Here is an 18,891-nt window from a genome sequence, read left to right as displayed (position 1 = left end):
ACAATTTATAAAGGTTATACTCCACTTACAAAATATTGCTGTGTTCCCTGTGTTGTACAGTACACACTTGTAGCTTATTTTATACCTAATGGTTTGTAGCTCTTAATCCCCTCTGTATTGCCTTTCCCTGCTTCTCTTTTCCCTTTGGTAAATACTAGCTTGTTCTCTATGCTAGTGAGTCTGCTTTTTGTTTTTCATTATATTCACTAGTTTTTTTTTTTTATATTTTTTAGATTCCACTTATAAATGATGCCATACAATATAGCATAATGCCTTCCAAGCCCATCCATGTTGCTGCAAATGGGAAAATTTCATTCTTTTTTATGACTTGATTAAAAAATAGAACTGAACATACATTTTTCCAAAGATAAAATACAGAAGGTCAACAGGCACATGAGAGGATGCTCAACATCACTGGTCATCAGGGAAATGCAAATGAAAACCACTATGAGGTATCAGCTCAAAAGGCTGATCTCCTTCAGAATGGATTGGTTGGATCTCCTTGCAGTCCAAGGGACTCTCAAGAGTCTTCTCCAATACCACAGTTCAAAAGCATCAATTCTTCGGCTCTCAGCCTTCTTCACAGTCCAACTCTCACATCCATACATGACCACTGGAAAAACCATAGCCTTGACTAGACAGACCTTAGTCGGCAAAGTAATGTCTCTGCTTTTGAATATGCTATCTAGGTTGGTCATAAGTTTTCTTCCAAGGAGTAAGCGTCTTTTAATTTTATGGCTGCAATCACCATCTGCAGTGATTTTGGAGCCCCCCAAAATGAACTCTGACACTATTTCCACTGTTTCCCCATCTATTTCCCATGAAGTGATGGGACTGGATGCTATGATCTTTGTTTTCTGAATGTTGAGTTTTAAGCCAACTTTTCCACTCTCCTCTTTCACTTTCATCAAGAGGCTTTTGAGTTTCTCTTCACTTTCTGCCATAAAGGTGGTGTCATCTGCATATCTGAGGTTTTCGATATTTCTACTGGCAATCTTGATTCCAGCTTGTGTTTCTTCCAGTCCAGCGTTTCTCATGATGTATTCTGCATATAAGTTAAATAAGCAGGGTTACAATATACAGCCTTGACGTTCTTCATTTCCTATTTGGAACCAGTCTGTTGTTCCATGTCCAGTTCTAACTGTTGCTTCCTGACCTGCATACGGATTGGAGGAGCCTCAAAATACTAAAAATAGAACTGTCACATAACCTAGCAATTCTACTCCTGGGTATGTATGTAAAAAAAAAAAACAAAAAAAAAAAACTACTGATTCAAAATGATCCACATACCTTGGTGTTCACTCCAGCATCATTTATAATTACCAAGATACAGAAGCAACCCAGGTGTCCATTACCAATGAATGGCTAAAGAAAGTGTGGTATATATAGGTAATGGAATACTATCAGACAAACAGATATTGCTTAATGGTGTCCAGTAGTTTGCAACCCCATAGACTGTATAGCCTGTCAGTTTCCTCTGTCCATGGGATTCTCCAGGCAAGAATACTGCAGTGGGTAGCCATTGCCTTCTCCAGGGGATCTTTCTAACCTAGGGATCAAACCCAGGTCTCCTGCATTGCAGGCAAATTCTTTACTGTCTGAGCTACCGGGGAAGCCCAATGGAATACTACTGTACCATAAAACTCAGTCCACCTAATTACACAGTCACTCTTCAGCTCATTCTTTCACATAGATTTTTATCATCAAAAAGCAAATATATAATTTTTTTTGAAAGAAGAATTTTGTTTCATTCCTTTTTATGGTAGAATAGTATTCCATTAAAAATGAATGAAACAAAATTCTTGTTTAGAAAAAAAAGAGTTTATATATTTGCTTTTGATTCCTCAAAATCTGTGTGATAGAATGAGCTGAAAAGTGACTGTGTAATTAGGTGCAATAAGTTAGTAGACATTTGGGAATAACAAAACATTTGAAGTAGTAAGTTAGTGAATCTCCTATTTTCTTGTAAATTATTTCAAAGAAACAGTACTGATGCAATGTCTGAAATGAACAAAATTTTAAAACAATACAAGAAGATTGTATGTCTGGACATGATCATCAGAAAGTTTTCCAGCAGTAATTACTTTTTTCTTTGCAAAGCTGAATAGCATCAAAATTACGAAATCAGCATGTGTCCTCATGTGTAATTATTATAAGCTTTAATATATACTCTTACATATCTTAGTAGCATCATTTGCAAAAAAATAAATTAAGTTGGGCAAAAGTTTAGATAATTTTACAAAGGTTTTGATTACATTATCACAATAGCTTTAGTTAAATCGTAAAGAACCTAGAAATACAGCTTGGCTTAGAAAGCATATTTTAGGCCCCTAAGAAGCAGGAAAATGTGAGATTTATGATTTTAATTAAAATGGATGGAAACATAGTTTTACTTATAAAGCTTTTCAGTGATTTTATTTTTCTGGTATGAATTTTTCCAAGAGTCTTAAAAACTTATTTTTATAGTCCTTACATTGTAGTTAATAAACTCCACTGCTAGTACCCAAACTAGTTTTGTGAAGCAGTTTGACTTTCCTTTCTAAAGAATAAATAAGATCATATGAAAGATTTTAGACATTTGGTATAATATTGCTGGACTCTGGTATGAATATATCTCAATTTGAAAATATCTCTGTCATTTTCATTTTTGTGATTTGTGGTTTCTTAATCACTGTGAAATATTTCTATATATCTGTTACAGTGTACAATCTAGAATACCATTAGACCAGGAGATTTTGTAGAAGAAATAATAGCTTTGGAAAGATCACTTTCCCTTCCAGCAGGACCCAGCAATGTGTGTGTGTATTTTTATTTGTGTATTTTTGGCCATGCTGGGTGTTCATTGTGGCAAGGGCTTTTCTCTAGTTGTGCTGAGTGGGGGCTACTCTCCAGTTGTGGTGCGTGGGCTTCTCATTGTTGTGGATCATGGGCTCTAGGCACACAGGCTCAATAGTTGTAACACACAGGATTAATTGCTTCAAGACAGGTGGATTCTTTACTACTGAGTCACCAGGGAAGCTCCCCAGTAATGTATTGATGGATATTTTATCTTGTAGTTTGCAAGTTTAATTGGCCTAATCCAAAATACAATATTCAGGACAAAAATCTGCATTTTACTAAGCATTTACATTAATTTCAAAATAAGACAATGCCCCTTCAAATATTTTAGGATAAGAAAATCAATAGAAATATTGGCACTATCATTTTATCATAGCATCTTATTAGAAAGCTTTGTAGATGTGCTCAGCATATCAGTTTTTTAGATGAGATATTCTGGGTTAATACCAATGTCCTATTGCCTGAAGCCTGGCTTGCATTTCACCAGTGCCAATATCACTACTGACAAGTCAAGTTGCTTTGACCTGACAATCATCAGAGGGACAAGATATAAACCTCATGTTATAGTCATTAACCTGAATCACACTGGCTTTCCAAATCTGTGTTTAATTATGTAAATTTGATAGCTTGAAATCAACCATTGTGGGAGTTTTTGCACCATGGAAATCAGCAAATACCATAAATGAAGGCTTTTTTAAAAAAATTTAAGATAACTGGTTATTAAACATTTGCCAGTATGCCATGGCCTATTCACACCAAGGAGAAATGAAAGTTTTCCATTTCTGGAAGGACAGGTCTTCAGATAGTCTGATTAATTAAGTTTTCATTAATTCAGGATGTACATAGCAGGAGGGGATAGCAGGATGTTGTCTGTGAGTGTATCAATGCCCCACTAACAATTAGAGTCAACCTTATGGAAGAATCAAGTGGTAACAAAATGTCATGCAGGAGACAAGCCATCGTTCATTCAATGAGGTTGTGTCTTGTTGAGAAATTTCCCAAATCACGATAGCTCCAGAAAGCTGCATGGAACTTGAAGAAATTGCTGTGAGTTCTGAAGTTATCAGTTCCTGGCTATGGGACTTTGGGAAGGTTTTGTGCTATGTGCAATACTCTTTCCCAATCAGCAAAATGTAAGTGAGAGTGATTCCTCACTTAATACATTCTTTTAAAGATGGAGTAATACTTATACCAGGAGAGTTTCAAAGTACTGTCAACTGCAAATCAGCACTGACTGTGGGCACTTGCCATCTAACTCTGTGTATGTGTGTCTGTCTGTGTTAGTCATTCAGTCGTGTCTGTGTCTATCCATGTAATTCTCCAGGCAAGAAAACTGGAGTGGGTCACCATTCCCTTCTTCAGGAGATCTTCCTGTCCCAGGGATCAAACCTTAGTCTCCTGCATTGCATTAGGGTTCTTTACCATCTGAACCACCAGGGAAGCCTGCCATCTACCTCTACAAGAATTAAAAGTGTTGCTGCAGCTTCTGATTTTCAACACTTCCTGAAAAGAGTCAAGGTGAAGAGCAGAAATGAGGTACTCTGTGCTCAGGACAAAACTGGCAGGACAGGTCTTCAGATAGTTTGATATTTTCAGGAGCTGATTTTATAAGCCCAACTCTTGTATCTTCATATCTAGAAAAGCACTGAAATCCTTCACAGTGAATCTTCTCCTTGTGACTAGCAGTGCCCTTCTGCAAAAATATGTGCTTGATCACATCCATTCCTCCTTCACCAAAATCTCATATACACTGATCTTCCCTCCTGCCTCTTTGGAGCAGTTTCTCATAGTTGTCTGAGATGCTATCTCCCGCTATAGTCCTCATTTGCTGCAAGTAAAACTTGACTCACAACTCTCACATTGTGTGTATAAGTCAACAGTTTCTACTCTGTAACTGTTAGTTGCTTATATCAGGCTGTTTTTAGTTACTTCAAGTTTATCTTCTTCCTTTTTTTTTAACTTTAATAATTGCACTTACCTGGTTTTCTCATTTCTGATAATCTCCCCAAGTCCTCAAGGTTAACCTTCATATCTGTGATATTTATTTCCATTTTTCTGAGTTTTCATGTCAACTGCTCAAATGGGTCATATTCTTGTGGAGATGAAATCTGGAGAACTCTAATGAGACCAGAGTAATTCAAAAGGACACACTACGTTTTATTAGAAATGAAAAAGATAGTAATAGTTCTTCCATTGGGATTATCTCATTCCCCTCCCTTTCATTTTGATATATTTGAGTTTTGCTCTTTTTTGTGTAAATGAAATATGACTATGCTAAACAGGGGCACATATAATTATAATTTTGAAAAAAGTATTCATATTTTAAATATTTTTTACAATATTTATGAAACATTATAACTGTTAAATATGATTAAATATGGATGTGAGGTTTCATTATCATCAGAATGGTGCCTGGGTTAAAGCATAATGAGAAAGTGTGATGCTAAAGACAGTTGCATCAAATGGGCTTTAAAGAAAGTCCCTCTTCCTTAATGTCATTAAATTTAAATTGTTTCTGTTTTACTTTGTCCATTTTGATGGTAAATTTTTAACGTCTAGATGTTCAGTTTCATAAAGCTTCTTTACATGTTCGTGTGTTATCAATGGGCTTCCCTGGTGGCTCAGATGGTAAAGAATCTCCTTAATCTGACTATATCCTGCTTTCGCTTAGTTTTTAATCTGTTACTGTATTTAGCCTATTATTTCTTTTCATAAAAATAAGCAGTGGGTTTTTATGGAGGCAGATGAATTTGAGGTGGGCTGCAAGTTGGGAGCAGAAGTACTTGAATGCAAAGGCCCTGTTGATACCACAGTCCTTAACTCTGCCAAAACAAGCAGTATCAGGAAAATCTGGAACTTCTATTTTCACATCTCTAAGTAAAATCTAGCTAAAGAGAAGTTTTAGCCATTGCTCAGTGCTGAGCAAACTTTCAACACAAATTATTTCTCATACCAGCTCACACAAAAATAAAGATAATAAAATCAAGCTTCAATACTTAAAGCCTTCAAATACATTTCAAGTACCATATTCTTTCCCATCCTTCAAAACACACACATCAAGCAGGAATGGCCCAAAGCTGTCTTCACTAAAGCTCTGGCAAGGACAGGTAAGGCACCATGAACAGAGATCGTGCTTTCAGCCCCAACATCTATACCTCAGAGCAGGTCTCTGCTGAGCAGGATGGACTGTAGGATGTAATGCATTTGCTGTGTTTTCTCATTACTGGAATTGGTGTGTGGAGGGCAGAGAATAATGTATACAGTGAATTGGAAGCAGTGTCTCAGGTTCTGTACCCCAGTGAATGACCTCACAGTTTACCTGAACTGTGTTCAGGTTGGGGAATCATGTGAATCCTCCCAGGTTACTAGATTTCATATTACCACACCAGGAACAACAGTTATAGAAAAAAAAATGATCCATGTTTAGTAGGAATGGGGAAGAGTATTCCTATGATTCACAAAAACCAAGCAAACTAACTTTCATAATAAGATGATTATACAAGGAATAAAATAAAAAACACCTGTCTTATCACAAAGCTTATACACTGAATAACTCAGAAGAAAGCATTCTAATCATTTAAACTTCCTGCATCAATAACTTTCTCAATCAAAATGGATAAGTAGGGATCAGTCTAATCTCTTAATGGAAAATAATTTATTTTGAAATAGTTTAAATATTTCTAATTTTTCTTTATATGCCAGGATTCAATATTTTGAGAAGCAGTACCAAACTGGAATTAATTGAAGTCATTGCTATTTTAACTTTAAATATCTATATATTCAATGGGTTTTAAAAATTCTGAAATATTGATCTCCAGCCACTGTGGGTATAAATTATTGTTTAAAGTTTTGAAAATGGAATTAATGGCAATTATACATTCAGTATCTATTGATGAAAATATTGTTCATTGTTCAGTTGCTAAGTCATGTCTGACTCTTTGCGACCCCATGGACTGCAGCACACCAGGCTTCCCTGTTCTTCACTATCTCCCAGAGTTTGCTCAAACTCATGGCCATTGAGTCGGTGATGCCATCCAACCATCTCATTCTCTGTCACACCGTTTGACTTCTGCCTTCAATCTTTCCCAGAAGCAGAGTCTTTGCCAGTGAATTAGCTCTATGCATCAGGTGGCCAATGTATTGGAGTTTCAGCTTCAGCATCATTTCTTCCAGTGAATATTCAGGGATAATTTCCTTTAGGATTGACAGGGTTGATCTCCTTGCAGTCCAAGGGACCCTCAAGAGTCTTCTCTAGCACCACAATTTGAAAGTATCAGTTCTTCTCCAAAATCAAAAGAAAATATGCATGTACCAAAAGTAATAATGACTTCAATGTATCTTTCTACTTCCTCTGCATTTTATATAGCCAGTATTTTTGAAAACTAAAATTGTATCTGTATAGAGAACTGTGTCTGAGGGTGTTCTTGGATCACTTCTAATTACTTGGCAATGCCTCAGGCACTCATGGCCCAGTTATGTTAACAAACATGATAAAATGAGCCCTATAAAACTGAAAACTGTTGAAATGATGGGAGAATATGTAAATATAAGAGACTTGAAATATTTGACAGTCACATTATTTTTTATCAATAGCACATTTTCTAATTTAATTTTGTGTATATTCCAGAGCTATGGGCCCCATATGAAAAATTGATTTATTTAGTTTTGTTGTTGATACATGGGAGCTATTTAGATTAAACTACTCGTGATTTATAAAGAACCTAATTTATTTATAAATGGCATATAAATCATCTTCTCCCTTATTGGCTCAAATTTAATTTTCTGAGTGCTGAATTCTTCTGTAGGATGTGAGGTATTCCTCAGGCAGTTGTGAAATATTTTTATTGATATAACACTTTTAAGATAAAAAAACTAGAAAGAATTTTTTAATAAACATTTCCATTATACTTTAGGAACCTGACAACTGACATCAGTTTTACACTCTGGCTTTTTTTTTTTTTTTTTCAAAGTATCAGTTTACACTGCTATGCATGTAAGGATAACAAATCCTTAAATTGAGAATTTAATTTTCACATTCAAGGTAAGTGTGAATTAACTATTAGGGTATGACATTCCTAGTATTATCTCCACATATCAAAAGTATTATTTTCCATTGCATCTTCTCTTTGACATGTACATTTATACCTGATTTAAATGCATTTGACACTAAAATAATCTCAAAATATTCACTGATTTGGAAAGATTTTATGAATTTGTTCTTGTTTTGTTAACTGTTGTCATATACTCTCAGTCATTGTTTTCAGAGTTCTTTGATATTCAAGGAGAACATTTTAGAGCTTTCAATTCAAGTCAGCCTGTCCTTTCTTACATAAATGGCAATCCCAAAATACTTGCAAGATGAATAACAAAATGAAAACATTCACAAAATCATAGACTCTTGGATGTCTTTCTGTGCACTATAAGAAGCAGAACTTACATAACTATTTCATATCAAAATAATACTTTAAATCATATACAACATTTCTTCTGTAGCATACATAGTTAAATTTTACATAGTTTTCTTCTCCTTCCAATGGCTTCATATTTTCTCATGTTTCTCTAATAAAATTATGAATTATTTTTTAATTTATGAATTTTAGATATATAACAAAGATTCAATATTCTTATAGATTATACTCCATTTAAAGTTATTACAAAATAAGGGCTGTCTTTCCTTGTGCTGGGCAACATATCCTTGTATCTTATTTATTTTATACAAAGTGGATTGTATCTCTTAATTCCATACAAATATCTTGCCTCTTCTCCTTATTCTCTCTCCACTGGTAACCACTCGTTCATATTCTTTAACTGTGAGTCTATTTCTGGTCTATTATGCATATTTGGTTATCATTTAGATTCCACACTTAAGTGATAACATACAGTATTTGTCTTTCTCAATCTGACTTATTTCACTGAGCATAATAACCTCTAGGTCCATCTACACTCTTGATAATGGCAGAATTTCTTTTTTTATGGCTGAGTAATATTCCATCATGTGTATATATGTCTGTTTGTGTGCATATCTTCTTTATCCATTCATATGTTGATGGACACTTAGGATTGCTTCCATATCTTGGCTATTGACAATAGCATTGGTGTGAACATTGGGATGCATGTATCTTTTCAAATGTGTGGGTTTCTTTTATATATATATACATAAATACATATACACATACATACATACTCAGGAGTGGAATTGCTAGATCATTTAATAGTTCTAGTTTTTTCAGGAATCTCCATATTTTTTTTCCATTGTGACAGCAACTATTTACATTCCCACCAACTGCATGGAGGGTTGCCTTCTTTCCACATCCTCACCAATGTTTGTGACTTGTAATCTTTTTGATTATAGCCATTCTGAAGGTATAAGGTGATACTTCATTATGATTTTGATCTGCATTTCTGTGATGATTAGTAATATTGAGTTTTCTTCATGTGACTGTTGGTCATCTGTAATGTTTGGAAAAATGTCTATTAGATCTTTAAAAATATTTTTTGTTCTTAGATATTGAGTTATATGAGCTATTTATATATTTTGAATATCAATCACTTACTAGTCACATCATTTACAAATATTTTCTCTTGTTCAGTAGACGATCTCTTCCTTTTATCAATAGCTTCCTTTGCTGTGCAAAATCTTTTACATTTAACTTTGTACCATTAAAAAGTTTTGCTTTTATTTCCTTTGTTAAGAGAGAGATAAAAAGAATATTACTATAATTTGTGTCAAAGAATGTTCTGCCTTTGTTCTCTAGGAATTTTATGATTTTGGATCTTATATTTAGACCTATAAATCATTTTGAGTTTATTTTTCTACATTGAGGAAATGTTCTAATCCCTTCCTATTACACATAGCTGTCCAGTTTTCCCAGCACCACTTATTGAAGAGATGGTCATTCTCCATTGTATATTCTATCCACTTTTGTCATAAATGAATTGATCTTAAGTGTATGGGTTTATTTCTGGGCTCTCTTTCCAGTTCCATTGATCTATATGTCAGTTTTTGTTTCAGTATCATGCTATTTTGATTACTGTAGCTTCATAATATACTGTGAAGTCTAGAGGAATATACATCAGCTTTTTTTGTTTTACCCTCCAGTGCTTTGGCCTCTCAGAGTATTTTGCAGGTCCAACCCTTATCGAAGTTGAAGTGAACTCATGATTTTTAATTCTTCACCCACTCTATCTTTTGATTGGGTCATGGTCTTTTTTTAATATAAATATATTTATTTTAATTGGAGGTTAATTACTTTACAATATTGTATTCGTTTTACCATACATCAACATGGTCATGGTCTTTTTAACCAACTTCTGGTTTCTGTTCCAGAAGTTTCCTCAGGTATAGAGTCCAATTCCATCTTTTCTGAATTTTAATTTTTATGCATGATATGTAGACATACATAGGTAAACTTAAAACTAGATAAGACATTTTAGTGAGATTGGTAATTATATTTTAATGAATGCATTTTACTCAGTGAATATATCACTGTTAAATTATTTTGATATTGTTTTTCATTCCTTCCCTAGTATATTTTATATCTTAATTCTTACCAGTCTCTTGGAGGGAATCCATATTAAAATATACCTAAATTTTAAAACAATTATATCTTGAATACTACTATTGTAAAGTAATTAGAATTAATTATAAAAACAAAAATATCAACTGAGCTACTGAAGTACATTTCCAAGGTGTTGATTTATTTAGTATAAATTTGTGATGTTCACATTAATTTTCAGTGACAACGTGTACATTCATTTGCTTCTGATGATTTGCTTGACAGTTGTATTTTAGTTGTTTTTCACCAGATATGTCATCAACTTTAGGTAGTGACATCATTAATATAAACATAAAAAATATTTTTGATTGAAAGAAAACAGAAAGGAGGACAAATTATCTATCACATAAAATTAAGAAGACTACAGTTTTTATAGTTTCAATATTAGCAGTAGGCTCTTTAACCATGGCTTCAGTTGGTATGTGTGGTCTTGCTAATTTGGGCATTGACTATTCAACATCTGTTAATCATTTTTAAAACGTTGTCAGTAAACATTATAATCCTAATCATTTTTAATGTGTAATGTATTTTTGATGAAAATTATAAAAATATTTTCGTCTGCTGAGTAGAGTAATTAATGCATAAGTTGATTCAGTGATATTCAATTGAAGATAAGTATTTGCTTTCAAAAGAGCATGGTGTTGTTTTATATAATACTATTTTCAGTCTAATATTTGAATGACTTAATAAACAAAATTATTATTGATTTAAAGAAACAACAAAATACATTACTATCCAAATTAGAAGCAAGAAAATTGTCTATCTTCATTAATAAGACTAACATTTTTATTGTGAAATGTTAACTCATTCTACTGTAATTGCCTATAATTTTCCAAAGATATTTTAATTGTTTTTCAAAAAATATATGCAGAGAAGAAAAAGAAATAAAAGGAATCCAGATTGGAAAAGAAGAAGTAAAACTCTCACTGTTTGCAGATGGCATGATCCTCTACATAGAAAACCCTAAAGACACCACCAGAAAACTACTAGAGCTGAATATATGTATTATACATATATGTATAATATATGTACTGAGTCACCAGAAAGTTGCAGGATATAAAATTAACACACAGAAATCCATTACATTCCTATACATAAAAGTGAGAAAACAAAAGAGAAATTAAGGAAACAATCTCATTCACCATTGCAGCAAAAAGAATAAAATACTTAGGAATAAATCTACCTAAGAAACAAAAGACCTATGTATAGCAAACTAAAACACTGGTGAAAAAAATCAAAGAGGACACTAATAGATGGAGAAATATACCATGTTCATGGATGAGAAGAATCAATATAGTGAAAATGAGCATACTGCCCAAAGCAATCTAGGGATTCAATGCAATCCCTATCAAGCTACCAATGGTACTTTTCAAATAATTAGAACAAATCATTTCACAATCTGTATGGAAATACAAAAACAAAAACAAAACAAAAAAAAAAAACACCTCAAATAGGCAAAGCAATCTTGAGAAAGAAGAATGGAACTGGAGGAATCAACCTACCTAACTTCAGACTATACTACAAAGCTACAGTCATCAAGACAGTATGGTACTGGCACAAAGATAGAAATATAGATCAATGGAACAAAATAGAAAACCCAGAGATAAATCCATGCACCTATGGACATCTTATCTTTGCCAAAGGAGTCAAGAATATAAAATGGAGAAAAGACAATCTCTTTAACAAATGGTGCTGGGAAAGCTGGTCAACCACTTGTAAAAGAATGAAACTAGAACACTTTCTCAGAGAAGGCAATGGCGTCCCACTCCAGTACTCTTGCCTGGAAAACCCCATGGACAGAGGAGCCTGGTAGGCTGCGGTCGATGGCGTAGCAAAGAGTCGGACATGACTGAGCAACTTCACTTTCACTTTTCACTTTCAGGCATTGAAGAAGGAAATGGCAACCCACTCCAGTGTTCTTGCCTGGAGAAAGCCAGGGACGGGGGAGCCTGGTAGGCTGCCGTCTATGGGGTTGCACAAAGTTGGACATGATTGAAGCGACTTAGCAGCAGAATACTTTCTAACATCATACACAAGAATAAACTCCCAATGTATTAAAGATTTAAATGTAAGACCAGAAACTAAAAAACTCCTAGAGGAAAACAGAGGCAAAACACTCTTATAAAACTAGAGGAAAACAGAGGCAAAACACTCTCTGACATAAATCACACCAGGATCCTCTATGGCCCACCTCCCAGGGTAATGGAAATAAAAGCAAAAATAAACAAATGGGACCTAATCAAACTTAAAAGCCTTTGCACAACGAAGGAAACTATAAGCAAAGTGAAAAGACAGCCTTCAGATGGGAGAATATAATAGCAAATGGAGCAACTAAAAAGAATTAATCTCAAAATATACAAGCAACACCATGGAGCTCAATTCCAGAAAAATAAATGACCCAAACAAAAATAGGCCAAAGAGCTAAACAGACATTTGCAAATCAAAACCACAATGAGGTACCATCTCCGATAGCTGATCAGAATGACTGCTATCAAAAAGTCTAAAAACAATAAATGCTGGAGAGGGTATGGAGAAAAGGCAACCCTCTTACACTGTTGGTGGGAATGCAAACTAGTACAGCCGCATGGAGAACAGTATGGAGATTCCTTAAAAATTGGAAATAGAACTGCCATATGACTCAGAAATCCCATTTCTGGGAAATACACAGCTAGGAAACCAGAAATGAAAGAGACACATGTACCCCAATGATCATCACAACACTGTTTATAATAGCTAGGACATGGAGGAAATCTAGATGTCCATCAGCAGACAAATGGATAAGAAAGCTATGGTACATATAGGCAATGGAATATTCAGTTCAGTTCAATTCAGTCACTAACTCGTATCTGACTCTCTGCGACCCCATGAACAGCAGCACACCATGCCTCCCTGTCCATCACCAACTCCTGGGGTTTACCCAAACCCATATCCATTGAGTTGGTGATGCCATTCAACCATCTCATCCTCCTTTGTCCCCTTCTCCTAATGCCCTCAATCTTTCCCAACTTTGGGGTCTTTTCCAATGAGTCAACTCTTCGCATCAGGTGGCCAAAGTACTGGAGTTTCAGCTTTGAAATCAGTCCTTCCAATGAACACCCAGGACTGATCTTCTTTAGGATGGACTTGTTGGATCCTCTTGCAGTCCAAAGGACTCTCAAGAGTCTTCTCCAACACCACAGCTCAAAAGCATCAATTCTTCGGCTCTCAGCTTTCTTTATAGCCCAACTCTCGTATCCATGTATGACTACTGGAAAAACCATGGTATTGACTAGATGGACCTTTGTTGGTGAAGTAATGTCTCTGCTTTTGAATATGCTATCTAGGTTGGTCATAGCTTTCCTTCCAAGAAGTGTTTTTTAATTTCATGGCTGCAATCATCTGTGGTGATTTTGGAGCCCCCCAAAATAAAGTCTGACACTGTTTCCACTTTCCCCACCTATTTCCCATGAAGTGATGGGACCAGATGCCATGATCTTTGTTTTCTGAATGTTGAGTTTTAGCCAACTTTTTCACTCTCCACTTTCACTTTCATCAAGAGGCTTTTTAGTTCCTTTTCACTTTCTGCCATAAGGGTGGTGTCATCTGCATATCTGAAGTTATTGACATTTCTCTGGGCAATCTTGATTCCAGCTTGTGCTTCTTCCAGCCCTGCGTTTCTCAGGATGTATTCTGCATATAAGTTAAATAAGCAGGGTAACAATATGTAGCCTCGACATAATCCTTTCCCTATTTGAACCAGTATATTGTCCCACGTGCAGTTCTAACTGTTGATTCCTGACCTGCATACAGGTTTCTCAAGGGCCAGGTAAGGTAGTCTGGTATTCCCATCTCTTTCAGAATTTTCCACAGTTTATTTTTATCCACACAGTCAAAGGCTTTGGCATAGTCAATAAATCAGAATTAGATGTTTTTCTGGAGCTCTCTTGTTTTCTTGATGATCCACTGAACGTTGGCAATTTGATCTCTGGTTCCTCTGCCTTTTCTAAAACCAGCTTGAACATTACTCAGATATTAAAAAGAACACATTTGAATCAGTTCTAATGATGTGGATGAACTGGAGTCTTTTACACAGAGTGAAGTAAGTCAGAAAGAAATACACCAATATAGTATATTAACATATATATATATGCATTTTAGAAACATAATAATGGTGACCCTATATGCGAGACAGCAAAAGAGACACAGATGTAAAGAACCGAATTTTGGACTCTGTTGGGGAAGGCAAGAATTGCATGATTTGAGAGAATAGCATTGAAATATGTATATTACCATATGTGAATTAGATTGCCAGTCCAGGTCTGATGTATGAGACAAGGTGCTCAGGCCTGATGCACTGGGATGACCTGAGGGATGGAATGAGGAAGGAGTTGGGAGGGGGGTTCAGGATGGGGAACATATATGCAGCCATGGCTGATTCATGTCAATGTATGCAAAAATCAGTACAATATTATAAAGTAATTAGCCTCTACATAAAATAAATTAAATAAAATTTTAATATATGCAATAAATTAAAGTTGGTTTCCCTATATGGCATATGAACAACTATACACAACACTCTTTATCTTTTCTTAATAATACACATAAATAAGTGAAAATAGATACCTGCCATACTTCATTTTCATTCTAGTATGAAGCATAATTTGATTGTTTCTTTGAATAGCTTCTTTCTTTGGAGGCTGTTCATTAGAGAAGATGAACATTTTTATTTTATATTGGAGTATAATTGATTTAAAATGTACATTTTAATCAGTTGCACTTCAAAGTGATTTAGTTATACAGAAACATGTATCTATACTTTTTCAGATTTTTTTTCCCATATGGGTTATTATGAAGTACTGAGTAGAGCTCTCTGTGCTATACATTGGTGATAATTTTATATATAGTAGTGTATATGTGTTAATTCCAAACTCTTAGTTTATCCCTGCATTGCTTGGCAAGCATCACTTTCTTTTCTGTGTCTCCAAGTCTGTTTTATATATAAGTTCATTTGTATGATTTTTCTAAGATATCACATATAAGTGACATATGACATTTGTCTTTGTCCAAATCACCTCACTAGTATGATAATCTCTAAGTCCATCCTTATTGCCTCAAATGGCATTATTTCATAATTTGTTATGGCTGAATAATGTTCCATTGTATATATGTACCACATCTTCTTTATCCATTAATCTGTTGATGAACATTTAGGTTGTTTCCACATACTGGCTATTGTAAGTAGTGCTGCAGTGAACACTGGGGTGTAAGTATCTTTTCAAATTATAGTTTTGTCCAGATATATGCCCAGGAGTAAAATTGCTGGATTATACAGTAACTATTTTTAGTTTTCTAAGGAACATTTATACTGTTCACCTTAATGGCTGTACCAATTTACATTCCCACTGAAAATGTATGACCATTCCCTTTTCTCCACACCCTATCTAGTATTTATTATTTGTAGACATTTTTTGATGATAGCCATTCCAAGTTGATACCATTGTGAGGTGATACCTCTTTATAGTTTTTATTTGCATTTCTCTGATAAATAGTAATAATGTTCCACATGCTTTGTGACCATCTGTATGTCCTTGTTGCAGAAATTTCTCTTTATATTTTCTACCCATTTTTTTCTCAGTTTTTTTTTTTTTTTTTTTCCCAATTGAGCTGCAGGTGCTGTTTCTATATTTTGGAAATTAAGTTCTTGTCACTCACATTGTTTGCCAATATTTTACCCCATTCTGTGAGTTTTCTTTCTTCTTCTTTTTTTTTTTTTTATAGTTTCCTTTGCTGTACAAAAACCTTTAAAACTTAATTAGATCATATTTCTTTATTTTTCATTACTCTAGGAGGTGAATCCAAAAAGCTATTGCTGTGATTTATGTCAGAGAATTTTCTTCCTATGTTTTCCTCCAGGAATTTTATAGTATCTGGTCTTACATCTAGGTCTTAAATAATTTTGAGATTTCTTTTTTTTAATGGTGTTAGAGAATATTCCAATTTCATTCTTTTATGTGTGGCTGCCCAGTTTAGCCAGCACCACTTATTGAAGTGACTCCCTTTTCTTCATTGTATATTCTTGCCTGCTCTGTCATAGATTAAGTGACAATAGGAGTGTGAGTTTATTTCTGCGCTTTCTATTCTGTTCCATTGATCTACAAGTCTTTCTTTTTGCCAATAATATACTGTTTTGATTACTATAGCTTTATAGCATAGTGCAAAGTTAGGGAATCTGCTTTCTCTAGCTCTGTTTTCCTTTCTCAAGGTTGTTTTGGCTATTTGGGTCTTTCTTTGTTTCCATACAAATTTTAAGGTTTTCTTTTTAGATTTAAGTCTTAGCTCAGTTGATAAAGAATCCGCATGTAATGCAGGAGACCCTCTTTTGATTCCTGGATTGGGCAAATCCACTGGAGAAGGGATAGTCTACCCATGCCAGTATTCTTGTTCTTCTCTTGTGGCTCAACTGGTAAAGAATCCACCTGCAATGTGGGAGACCTGGGTTTGATCCCTGGATTGGAAAGATCCCCTGGAGAAGTGAAAGGCTACCAACTCCAGTATTATGTCCTAGAGAATTCCATGGAGTGTATAGTTCATGGGGTCACAAAGAGTTGGACATGACTGAGTGATTTTCACTTTCACATTTCACTTAAAAAAAAATGCCATTGGTAATTTGATAGGGGTTGCATTGAATCTTTAGATTACACTGGTTAGTATAGTCATTTTGACACTTGATTCATTCAGTCCAAGAACATGGTATATCTTTCCATCTGTGTCATCTTTGAATACTTTCATCAACTTCTTATAGTTTTTGGAGTACAGGTCTTTGCCCCCTCAGGTAGGTTTATTCCTTGGTATTTTATTCTTTTTGTTGTGATGATAAATGGAATTGTTTCCTTAATTTCTGTTTCTAATCTTTCATTGTTAGTGTATAGAAATGTGACACATTTTTGTGTTAATTTTGTATGCTTCAACTTTACCAAATTCATTGATGAGCTCTAGTAGCATCTTTCCAGTGTTCTTACCTGGAGAATCCCATGGACTGAGGACCCTGGTGGGCCACAGTCCATGGGGTCACAAGGAGTTGGATACAAATGAAGAAATAGGCAGGCAGGCAGTAGCATCTTTAGGATTTTTTGCATATTTCAATAATATCATCTCATCTGCAAACAGTGATAATTTTACTTACTTTCCAATTTGAGTTCCTTTTATTTCTTTTTTCTTCTCTGATTGTCATGGCTAAGACTTTCAAAACTATGTAAATAAAGGTGGTAAAAGTGAATATCCATGACTTAACCCTGATTATAGAAAGAACACTTTGAATTTTTCACCATTATGACACTAGTGTGTCTGTCATATGTAGCCTTTATTATATTGAGGTATGTTTCTTTCTGCCCCATTTTTAGAGTGTTTTTATGATAAATCAGTGTTCAGTCTTTTCAGAAACCTTTGCTGCAACAATCATATGCTTTTTATTCTTCAAGTTGTTTTTGTGATATATCGCACTGATTTGTGAATATTGAAATATTCTCATGTCCCTGGGATAAATCTCACTTGGTAATAAGGAGGTTCTTTTAATGTGTTGTTGGATTTTGTTTGCTAGTACTTGCTGAGAATTTTTACATCTATGCTCATCAGTGGTATTGGTCTGTAATGCTCTTCTTTTGTCTACTGCTGGTAAAGGCAAATATATACTAAAGGTAGGAAATCATCCGCACACAAATATGACTATGTAATCAACATTCATGAGAAGAAGAGAGTGTAAATGCAGCCTATTTGAAATGAATTTGAAATTAAGAGACCAGTAGCTTAGAACAATCACACACAACCACACACACACACACACAAAGAAATCCAAATACAACATAAGTGTAGTGATCAAATGATAAGAAAAGAAAATGAAAGAGAAATAATAAAACATTAAAAACAAATTCAAAACAATTAATAAATGACAATAAGAATAGACATGTTCATAAGTACTTTGCATGTAAATGGATTAAATGCATTAATCGAAAAATACCCAGAGACAAATGAAAATGTAAATGTCATGATCCAAAACCTATGGTACACAGCAAAAGCAGTTCTAAGAGGGAATATTATAGCAATGCAATCTTACCTCAGAAGACAAGAAAATCCCAAATAAATCAACTAACCTTACATACAAAGAAACTAGTGAAAGTAAAACAAACAAAACCCAAAGTTACCAGACAGAAAGAAATCATAAAAATGAGAACAGAAATAAATGAGATAGATAGAAACAAAGAAAACAATAGAAAATATCAATGAAACTAAAAGCTGGTTCTTTGTAAAGATAACCCAAATTGGTTAATCTTTAGCCAGACTCATCTAGAAAAAAGGGGGAGAGGCCTCAAATGTATAGCATCAGCAGATGAATATATAAGAAAGTTGTGGTACATAAACACAATGGAATACTACTCAAGTACAAAAAAGGAATGCATTTGAGTCAGTTCTAGTGAGGTGGATGAACCTGGAGCCTATTGTAAAGATTAAAATAAGTCAGAGA

Source organism: Capra hircus, chromosome 8 (assembly GCF_001704415.2).
Source record: "Capra hircus breed San Clemente chromosome 8, ASM170441v1, whole genome shotgun sequence".
Lineage (NCBI taxonomy): Eukaryota > Metazoa > Chordata > Mammalia > Artiodactyla > Bovidae > Capra > Capra hircus.
Note: the sequence above shows the minus strand (reverse complement) of the source record.